Raw genomic sequence first — 12,450 nt, 5'->3', positions numbered from 1 at the left:
ACTTAGTTATGGCATTTAATGTGTTTTCGGTTTTCGCCATTTTGAGGGCGTGACAGTGGTCCGATTACGATTACCATTTTCGAACTTAACCTTCTTATGGTGCCAAGAAATACGTCTTCCAAGTTTCATTAAGATATCTCAATTTTTACTCAAATTACAGCTTGCACGGACGGACGGACAGACAGACGTCCGGATTTGAACTTTTCTCCTCACCCTGATCATTTTGATATATATAAACCTATATCTAACTCGTTTAGTTTTAGGACTTACAACCAACCGTTATGTGGACAAAACTATAATACTCTGTGCAACAGGTTGCGAGAGTATAAAAAACAAAAATAAGTGTTTTAGGTAAGGGTAATTAGGTAATTTAAAAATTGGAATTATGGGAGACATTTTTCCAAAAAAAAAATCGGTGAAATTTGCTTGACATTTTTTTTTTTTTAAATAGTTGTAATTGAAAAAGGAAAGAAAGATTCTTCGTTCAAGTGAGCGTAAATTATATCTCGAACACCTGTGAAAAATTTCATCAAGTTCAGTTGAGTAGTTTTCGAGAACATTTGACAACCGACTTTGAAAACAGGGTTCCGAAAAAAACGCGTTTAAAGTTTTGAGTAACAATAATACCTCACTTGCAGCGCACACTTTCCAGAGGCTGTAGCTCCGAAACTATTATTCGGATCGACTTGAAAATTTAGGATAATATTCTTAAGATGTTGTAGAAATTAATAAGCAAAAAAAAATATTTTTTGAATTCACGAAACTCATGTAAATCCTTAAGATAAATGATAATTTGACAACACCTATTCAGAAATTTACGTATACAGGGTGTCACTTGAGGAACACATTTACCGTGATTTTTTATTGACTGCTTCATGATTTATTGAGTTGATTTGGGCTACAGTTTAATTTACATTCATGCTAATGTCGCACCCTTTATTAACTCTTATACATATATTATGTATATGCACCACTTTGTAGTAAGTCAAGTAATTTCTGCTTGTGTGGCACTGTAAGACTTAATTAAACATATGTATGTATGTATGTTCATTCTGAATTATTTATCACTGAACAGCGATCAGAATATGCTAAGTAGCAACAACGCGAAATGTTGCTGTTAAAACTCTACTTACAGCAACTACGATTGCTGCATTTTTCATTAACAACGGCACATCGCAGCAATACTAACACTCACACATGCTTGAGTACTCGTATATGTGTGTGTGTGTATTACACGCTGTAGTCTTGCCATCATTGTAATGCGAAAATTTATTGGCAATATACCCGGCACTGGCGACAATTACAGCAGACACTGATGTAAATTAATGCATGTATATAAGCGTATATCCGCCACTTGTCGCAGCTACCACAGCCGTTTGCCGCTCGCCACCACCACCGCGACGTTGCGCAAGCGCAATGCAAGTGTTGTGCGACGTTGGGTGGAAGGCGCTGCATCCGTTATTTGCATGGCTGCTCACACAAAGGGAGAACCTTACACAGTCGCGCCGCTTGTCTGTATATGTATTTGCATATATCAAAAAATAAGAATTCTGCTGAAGATGGACTTGCAATGGCGGATCCAAGTGGCACAAATTTATGCTGTAGCACAGTACGAGTACATCCGCGCTGATTTGCAATTGCTGACTGACGAAAGGCCAGCAATATATTATGTTTGCAGTTATTTGACAGTCAGTTTACTTAGATCGAATTCAGTTGTTTCACCTTCAAAAGCGGAATTTTAAATAAATTTTCATTACTCAGCTTTTTAGGTTATGTTTGGGGAGGAGGTTAGTTTTTAAAAATAAAATAACGGTAAGAATTATAATATTCGAATTTTTAAAATTAAATAAAATTATTTCAACATGCCTTGAGGGCCTATGTTCCATCTAGAAAATGAAAATTAACTGGTTTTGACATTGCAACACTGCCTAAATATTGACCACCTTCCCCAATACACATACATTTATTTTTTGAAATTTTTATACTCTCGCAACAAAAGTTGCTAAGAGAGTATTATAGTTTTGTTCACATAACGGTTGTTTGTAAGTCATAAAACTAAACGAGTTAGATATAGGTTTATATATATCAAAATGATCAGAATGACGAGACGAGTTGAAATCCGGATGTCTGTCTGTCCGTCCGTCCGTCCGTCCGTCTGTCCGTGCAACGGATAACTTGAGTAAAAATTGAGATATCTTAACGAAACTTGGAACACCTATTCCTTGGCACCCTGAGGAGGTAGCTTTCGTTGGGCAAAATCGGAACATTGCCACGCCCACAAAATGGCGAAAACCGAAAACACATAAAGTGTCATAACTAAGCCATAAATAAAGTTATAAAGGTAAAATTTGGAATAAACGATCGCACTAGAAAGGGGCATATTTGGATGTAATTTTTTTGGGGGCCCCGCCCCCACATCGGTTATTTATATATAAATCGCAAACAAATGAAGCTATATAAACTAAACTTTCTGCAGTCGGTTCTTTTACGTAGCCCACCATGAAAATAGTTGAAATCGGATAATAACCACGCCCACCTCCCATACAAAGGTTAGGTTGAAAATTACTAAAAGTGGGTTAACTCACTAACGAAAAACGTCAGATACACTAAATTTCACAGATATAATAGCAGAATGGAGCTGCACTGAGATTTTTTTTACAAAATGGAAAATGGGCGTGACATCGCCCACTTATGGGTCAAAAACCATATCTCAGGAAGTATTCGACAGATTTCAATGAAATTCGGTATATAATATTTTCTTGACACCCTGATAATACGGATAAAAAATGTTCGAAATCGGTTCACAACCACGACAACTTCCCATATAACTCATTTTTGAATTCCATCTTATTCCTTAACTTTATAATGTATTCATAAGAAACCAATGAAGATAGTGGAATAAAACTGTACACAAATACTGTACATGATCTGTGGCATCACTTGTAAAAAAATTGTCGAAATAGGCTATAACTTTTCAATACGCCGGATATCGAATATGAAGAACTCAGTTCCCCATGGTAACTTTTCACCGAAAATTTCGGTAAAGGTCTCAGGTATCTTTATTTAATTCAGAGGAAATATTTTTCTTCTAATAGTGTGTCTCTGTACCAGAAAAGGTTAAAATCGGGTCATAACTTCCCTTATATATGAGAATATGGGAATACCTAATTATAGGATTTTCAAAAATGCGATGTGAAATATCTTTATGCCGAATATATGGGTCAAATTGTGTGTTTTCTTAAAAATATAACAATAAATTGCGAAAGTATAAAATGTTCGGTTGCACCCGAACTTAGCCTTTCCTTACTTGTTTTCTTGGTATTTTTTTAATTAATTAACTCTTTTGTGATTTATAATTTACGACATTTTTGACAACCCATAATTTATTCTATTTAATAATATTATAATAAGTCTCCACATAGTAATATTTTGCAACAAATTGTTTTTTTATTCGTTGAAATTAAGCAAAATTTGGCTAATTTTATACTCTTAATAAAATCCATTACCATTAGTGTAATCGAATAGTGATTTCCACAAAAACTCACAAAGCATTACTCTTATTAAAAATAATAACAAGAAGCTTAAGGCTATATGGATGTATGTACATATTACAGTTTAATTCTTCATTTTTCATTCTAAGCAGCTCATTTAATGAATGAAATACCACAGACACACACACACACACACACACACACACACCTACAATTACGAGTATATCTATAATAACCAAGTACTTTTGCTTGCTATTTGAACACCATTAGCTGTAATTATGGTTATGAATTAAACTTAAACCTGTTGTTGTAGCTGTTAATAGTGCTTTGATAGTTTTCTGAAAATACTCGGTTCTAATAAAATTGTAAGAAGCAGCATAAAAAGAAGTATGGAAGTAATTGAATAGCATATTTGTGGTGTGGCGAAGTTCACGTATTTTATTAATTATAATACTCTTTCAGTAGGCATTTAACAACTACAAAAGAGAATAAAAATCAGAATCTCTACATTTATGCCAGTCCAACAACTCATTTTCAAATAGTTCAAATTGCAAATGACCTTCACACGCAGCAAATTTAATGATGACACCTCGTCGAGTAACTTCTGGTGATTCTGATAATGAGACCATACATGTTGGCAACTAGAAAATATAAATATGAGTATAAGATTAGTTTATGAAATTTTTGGGGAATTTTTCACAATTTAACCCTTATGTTGATGGATGTGAATTAACCATATTCTACTAATCTACTAAAATATATAATTTTTAATATTTTGTATATTCAAAATTACTGCATTAACCCTTTGTTCAACCTTAAATATTTTTTTTGAAGCTGCATACATATTGATAATACTAATTTTTTTTCAAAATATTGTGAAATAACGCAAACATTATTTCTGATAATATGTGCTTTTCAAAACTGATGAGAGCTCACCATTCTATAACAAATATTATACTTAGAAATATTGCTCTTAAAATAAATAATTAGATATATTACTGTACTATTAACCCTTGTCTTGTGTATATATATAATATTTTTATTGTAAAATTAAGACTTGGTATTAACCCTTTTGTTGATACTTAGGTAAGATTAGTGTAAACTGGTAGGCCAATGAGCCACACCTTTTGACCGATTTTGGTCCTTTGCGATACCAGATGGAGTGCTGGCAGTGCGTAGTCAATAAGAAGTAGTCATCCTTTAGAATACCTGCACTTGATGCGAATTTCAAAAGGTGATGTGGTTTGACTAACGATATCTTTTCCAGACTTTGAAGCCCCCAAGTGATAAAGTCGTTGCCTTGACACTGCAGAACAAGAACACAAGTGGTGTTCCATTGTATCTCTGGTAACTTGCCTTTGACATTTCCTGCATTCTTAGCTTTCTGCCAGCAGCATCTTATTACAGACGTGCGCCACCACAAGACTGTGACCAGTGACTATACCGATCATGTTCCTACATTTCCTTCCATCGAGCGTCAGTAAGAACTTCGTGTATTTTGGACCTACCGCTTTACACATAACTTTTGGCGGTTTTGCATCCCGGTAGATCTTTCTTAATAAGTTCCTGTCTAAATCATCTTATAGTGCAGTATAGCGCTTTCAGATGACAGTTTTACGTCTCTCTTGGCAATTTCGTCCACTACTTCGTTACCCTCGATGCCCCTGTGGTCTGGCACCTAGTAGAATTGGATACCAGTGATACTTGGATATTGAAGTTTGATTTTTAATAATTATGAAAAAATACGAAATTTTTTTTAAATGAAATGTCAACATGTTTAAACTAGTTATTTTTTCTAATATTATTTTGTATATAAATACAATATATAATTTCTATTTCTTAGAAAGAAATAGGTTCGAGTTTTGTTCAAATATTAAAATCTATTATTGATATTTTGATATATTTTAAAAAATTCATAAAAAAATGCTAATAAATTTTCAATAAAAAATATATGTAGATCCCCATAAGGGTTAACAAGAGCCACCGCAAATGTTCGCAATCATTAAAGAAATTCTCACGACTTCAAGTAACCATCAAACAAACAACTAATTCGCCATGCTTGTGTGTGTGGGTGCAAACGTGCGCCTTAATAAATAGTAAATAACAGCAGAATGAATGATCAACATTTTGAGTGATGAGCATTTTACAAAGACACTTCACGCATTTTGGTAATTTGCAACTTCTTGGACAGCCATAAATAACAATGATGATAATGCATGTCAAATAAACAGCTTTAACAACAACATTTTGACAACACGCCCTTGATGAACGTAATTAAATGTGTGCTTTGGTGTACATAACCTCAACGCTCTGTGTTGTTTGAAGTAATCTAATAGCTGTAACAACTTGCTGCGTTGCTGCCACGCCGCACAGTGGCGAACGCATAACGCTACTAACTCCGCGAAGAAGAGCGGCAATGCGTATAAGTAGTTAGCAGCGTTGGCGTGAAATGTTGCTGTGCTGTAATGTGAGAGTTTACACCGCACCTTTTATGTAGTGGCAACTATGGTATCGCCATAAATGGTAACACTTTATTGTTGTTAACTGTTTAATTGGCAAAAAATGTTTAATTTTAATTAAATTGTTAACTACTTCATATTAACTCTTTATTATTTCCATTACAAGTGCATGAACAACTAATTTGAGTTGAAAAGTACTTTTTTGCGAACTACATATATGTATCTTTTCATACACATTTATGTAATGCAACATAATATTTGTTTAAGTGCCATTAAAATGTATGCTTACTTGTTGTGAAGCGGAAGTAGTTTATAATAATTTAAAATATTTAATTTTCCTCATTATTTATACTTCAATTTTGAATAAAACGTACTGCCTTTGAAAAATACTTAAGAACGATGCGTTGACAAACATATATGTGAATCTTTTATCGAGTACGGCATCATAACGGTAATTTTGTGTGCTTGAATATGCTGCTGTATTCACTGTTATTGAAATACATTTATTTGGATTTAAAAATTTTTTTTTAAATCAAAATTTTTTTGAATTATAAAAGGATCGTTAATTTTTGAGAAAAAAATAAACTTTAGGACGTTTCGGTTTTTATTCACAAATAACAGACCCAGCCACCCGTTTTGTGGCTAAATTAGTAAATCTTTAAATGCAGAGAAAAAATCCTTAAAGACGAAAACGTTATAGCCGATAAATTTTAAAATGATTGATAGAAATTATTGTAGATCTGTGTTAAGCGTAAATCACCATAATTTGTATAACTTTGATTTTTTTAATCGTATATTGAAGAAAGTAACAAATGACTAAGTTTCATAGTTGGCTTTATCTTGGCTTTGGTGACGATATTGATTATCTTCTTCACAGAATTTATGTTACGCAGCATGATGACAACTCACACTACTTTTAATTGCCAGTGAATGGGGATAGTTCAGCAATTTAAACTAGTCTGTGGGATAATTGAATACGTCCTCCTGGTTTGTAGCTGTGTCAACTCTCCTTTAACGAAATTCTAAATTGTCGCATTAAGATCAAAGAGATCCTTGTTTTTTTACCACCAATATATGTCATTCAATCAGCCATTTATGTTTATTATATTATGGTTTCATGTCGGGAAAAACACGATGAATAAGCTCCTCTTTCGTAAATCGCGTAAATCTTTTAAAGTCCTGTGCAGTGGAAAATCTTCTTTACAGCTCTTTTTTGGCGATTTTGCAGATTGGTGTTTCGTTGATTTGCAATTTAGGAGTAATTCCAAGGCCGAATTGCCGTTTGTCTGCCTACTAACAGGTGCCAAGTTCCCCTATTCCCATTATAACTGGGCGTTGAAAATTAGTGAAAACGGTTCAGGAATTACCTCAACCCTCATGTACTATATATGCTGATTTTCGTTATTCTATTGGACTTTATTTCAAATTGTGTGTAATAAAATTACAGCAATAAATTGCGAGAATATAAAATGTTCGGTTACCTTTCCCTACTTGTTACAAATTGTTTTGGGCTATCGACACAGCCCTATACAATTGAACAATGATAAAAATATTTTAACAAAGCAACAATGACAACTTTCAAAATATTATTATTTTTTGTTTTGTTTTTTTTTTTTTTTAATTTTGTTGTCAATTCAAATAAAATCATCTTCTTGTTATCTTCCTCACAATTTTTCGATATATACCTACTTTCTAATCCTTCCCTGGCCTTCCATAAATATTTCAAAACTAAAATTAGCCAGATCGGTTTGGCAGTTCTTGACTTTTTTCGAGACTAACGACACAAATTGTTTGTATGGGTGATTAGAAAATTGCGGATTTAAGACTTTTTCAAGGAATTTTTCTAATTTTTCTCTCCGTAAGAACCATCCCGGTACCTCTAAAAACATTCTAAACAAAGAATTTGCGATTCATTTTAATATTATAGATTTTGAAAAAAATTTTCTCTTTGATACTCCAGTTAATATAAAAGAAAATGTATTGAATATTCCTTACAGCAATTTACTTTATTTTAAATGGCTAATTAATGTCAATAGTGAAAAAATTGCACCTCAGATCTTCAACAAGTAATAATTGGGTTGCAAAAGACCAGATTATCCTAAACTGCCATTGTAATGCAGCCGGATGCTGATTAGTGATTTAAAGATTTCAATAAAATAATGATCCGAAGCAAACTTCTCGAGTTCCAAAAAAGTTTTTTGAACAAAATATGTCGCTGTTCTAGACCACGAATCGTCGATAGCAGACTTAAACCTAATATAATAACTCTAAAAGATCTTCAAAATGCACTTAGAACGCAAAATATTAGAAATATGGAGCAACTGCTTCAAAATTCACGATAGCATGAGAGCCCATACCTATCGAATGTTAAAGAGGTTTTTTAATGTTAGTGCCAAGATACTGTGTATCAGTAATAAAGCAAAAAGGCATGCATGCATCATAAGTATTTTTCAACAGCTGCATAAAGAATATGTATATATAATCTAAGATTTATATATAAATTTATATTAAATTAAGATTAATAAGTATATAGTTGGTCTTCTTATTCCAATAGTATGCATATAACATTTTTGTTCAAATTTGTATTGCAAATAATATAAAGCTCAAAGCCGGTTCTTCAAAAATCGAAAAATATTATTAACAAAATATATTTCAGTTAAAAGTTAGCTCAATTTCGACATTCGAAGGCAAATATTGCGATTTTGGAAGTTAACTTCGAAAAATTGAGCAATTACTTTTAACTCAATCTCTCAAAAAATATTGGCTTAGTCCAATATCCAGTAGAGTTTGTGGTCAAATATTATATGACAAGCTCTTTTTGACAGATTTGAGCTAAATTTTCCACATATCAAATTAGAGCAGATATACCTTCTCCTCTTTAAAAATTAATGAGTGAAATTGGTAAATAGCTTAGCGCCTGTATACCGAATATAAATACAGTGGAACTTCTATAACTCCAAGCTCTCCATAAATCGAACTTTTGAATTGGTAATAGAAGTCAAATTTCCTATAAATTACCTTCTCTAACTCGAAGTCTCTCTGGGTCGAAGTGTTTTTATGGATTATGATGTTTAGTGTTAGGGAATTGCTATTGTATACATAAACTACAAAAAATTAAAATAACAATTTTGGTACAAAAAAATAAAGAATATATATACTATCGAATTAAATCCCCCTGACTCTTCGGTAGATATTTTACACTATTTATTTTTACCATTAGTTTGCGAAAAAAAATCGATTTTTAATCATAAAAGTTTGTGTCTTAAGTCTTTTGATTCTCCTTCTAATTTGATCGAATTATGTAGAATAAAAATGAAAATTTGCAATGTTCGCTTTTAAGCAAACTTGAACTGAGTGATCTAAGAGAGAAGAGTTCACAAAATTATCAACATGATTATCTGAAGAAGACATTCCAAACTGTTTGATGAAAACCCAAAAATGACTAACACATTAGTTAATGATTGTGAAACTTTTCCAATACCAACAACAAAGACCGGCAAATAATGAGAGTGACTGCTAGCTGCAATAAAAACTCAGCCACATTCATTGAATATACTTGAGCCTATCTGCTTAATAATTTGCTGTTATTTACTTCTTACACCTTGTTTTTTATTTGCTTAAAATACAATTTTTATGAACTTCTTTTTTCATTATATTCTTTTTTACGCGCATTTTCTGTAAACTGTAAACAACAACCCAAGCCTTAGTATATACGTTTAAGCAGTGCAACTGCACTTAAACAGTGCATTACAACTCGTCAGTACCACGATTCTTGTATTTACCAGCATTCATGTGGAAATTAATTCGATTTCTGTGCAAACTCCTAGTTTAGGGATTTTCTCACAGCGACTACGCTGTGTGCACTCCGGTAATTTTATGGCGATTCTCAGCGTCTGCGAATATGAATGGAAAAACTCTTCGAAGGTGAACTAGAATTGAGTGCGATTGCGTGTTTTGCTGTAATGCTACAGTGTTATTGCTGAGAGCGTATTTCAGCAGTGTTGTAATTGCGTTATTTTTACTGTACTGAAGAAAAACAAAAAATAGACGCTCACTATTTGATTCATTTTTACAGTTTTCCGGTTGTTAATATGGTTAATATGGTATTCTTAATTTGGCAATGTGCGTTGGAAAATTTGCTAAAACATGCATAAAAATTAAAAAAAAATAGCTTTAATTTGTGGAAAATTGTAAAGACAATTTTTATTTCCTTTCAACATATTTTTACTAATTTCTCTATGTTATTATAATTATATTTTTGTAGGTGGTTATGGTGTTTATTCTATTAAAATAAACAACTTTCATACGTCTGTTCTACCAAAACGGCGTACAAGATAGAAACTTAAGTTTTTAAATCAATTATGATTGTTTATATCTGACCCCATGCGATCCTCATAATATAAAAGACCTTACCCCACGTAGCTATAAAATGTTAACAAATGTGTATTTAAAATCTAAAAATAAATATTGATTTCACTTGAGACACAAAATGCAAACAAACCACACCCAACGCGCCGCTCAAAATATAAACAACCCTACTCCATGTAATCACCAAAACTATAAAACTAAACTGTTCCAATTGATTCTCCAAAATTAAAAAAACCCTCACACTACGAGACCTCCTAAAATATACACTCACTTGATCCCACATAATCCCCATAATGAAAATAAATCTCCCCTACGCGACTCTCAAAATGTACCAAACGTCATCACTCAAAATATAAACCACCATACGTGACCATCAAAATGTAAAGACCTTACTTCACGTGACCCCCAAAAAGTAAACATGCCTGATCCCCCGTGGTTACTAAAATGCAAGGAAAAGTGCCTCAGGTAATATAACAGACCTCTAGTTACCACCAAAATTTTACCAAAACCTCACTTTACAAGACGCTCAACAACAAACCCCCCTCAATGTTCATTGACCCCGACCAAAAGGTAAACAAACCCTGACCAAAGGTCATTGACATCGACTAAAATGTAAACAAACCCCGGCCAAAGGTCAATGACATCGGCCAAAATGTAAACAAACCCCAACCAAAGGTCACTTAAACTCGACCTGAAGTCTCTGACCTCGCCAGAGGTTTGTTTAAATTTGAGGGTCACGGGGGTGAGGTTTGTTAAAATAATGAAGGGTTTCTTGGGGCAGTTTTGTATATAGGTGTGGGTAAGATTTGATTTCATTTAACGTGGTCACGTGGAATAGTTTGGTTTATTTTTATGGGGTCCAGTTGTTTGCTTAAATTTTGAGGGTAGCATGTGGAGAGGCTTTTTACATATTGAGGGAGTTAGATGTGTTTGCATTTTGAGGTGTCAAGTGGAATCAGATTTGTTTAAGATGACCTTTGTTAAGGGTCACGTGGAGCATTTTATAGCTTGAAGAGCACGTGGAGGATTTTGAGAGTCGTGTGGGATGAGGTTTGTCTACATTTAGAGGTCAGGTGTGTTTAGATTTGAGGGGCCATTTAGAGTAATTCTCTTAATATTTTCAGGTTAACGTGTTGGTGAGGTTTGTTTAAGGTTTGAGGGTTAAGTAAGGTAGCTAGCGGTGGCCAAGTTTATTAGCCAGGTATTGGTTATTCATCACGACATGGAAAGTTAGGTTTGGTGGAAATCGGTCAATGAACAAATTGATATATTAAATATGATAAGTTTCGATACTTTGTATGCCGTAGTTGGATGCTAATAAAGAGGGAATTTATATACCTCTGGCAACGTGCAGATATCTAATAGATACACATTCTGTTGATACGGCTGAATCACAATGGAAACTATCAACGATCTGCTCCGTAAGTAGACAAACGTGGCCTGAGTGGAATAAGAGCAGCACATGTCGCTTATTGAAACCCTCGTAGGAGTGTTAACGGGACACTGTCTGATTGGTAGACACGCCAGCAGACTGGGTTTACCTTTTAATGATTACTGCAGAAGCTGCCAAGAAGAGGAAGAGGAAGAATTAATTACACACCTTCTATGTGGATGTAAGGCTCTGTATAGGAAAAGAATCGCAACTATTGGACGCGGTTTCCTCGATGATGTGGGCGAAGTTGCTCGAATTGTCTGAACTTTACTAAGACCACAGGGTGGTGCAAAGATGACTCCATAGTGTGAGGGATCACAGTGCCAGTGGTGTCACAATGGGCCCCCTAAGATGTGTCGTTTGACAACCATTTAACCTACCTACCTGGTATGCTTTTTTGCCGAATATACCGGTTAATGTGTAAGAAATTTGATTTTCAATAAGTGCACATACTAGTTTAGATAGAGTGTGATTTGGTGCCAGAAATTTACTTGTTGTTATTATTTTTATAAACCACTTTCACTAAAAAGAATAATTTTGATTCAGGTTTGCTTTTATATACTGGTAAATATCTACCGTATACGAGTATATAGTACTCTTAAAATCAAAACTTTCGTGTTCGATAAGTTGAGATTTGTCTCTATAGCCAAAATGTTTAACTGTAAATAAATTGTTGCTAAATATAACTGCATACATACAT

This window comes from Zeugodacus cucurbitae, chromosome 4, assembly GCF_028554725.1.
Source record: "Zeugodacus cucurbitae isolate PBARC_wt_2022May chromosome 4, idZeuCucr1.2, whole genome shotgun sequence".
NCBI lineage: Eukaryota > Metazoa > Arthropoda > Insecta > Diptera > Tephritidae > Zeugodacus > Zeugodacus cucurbitae.
This window is presented reverse-complemented; position numbering follows the sequence as displayed.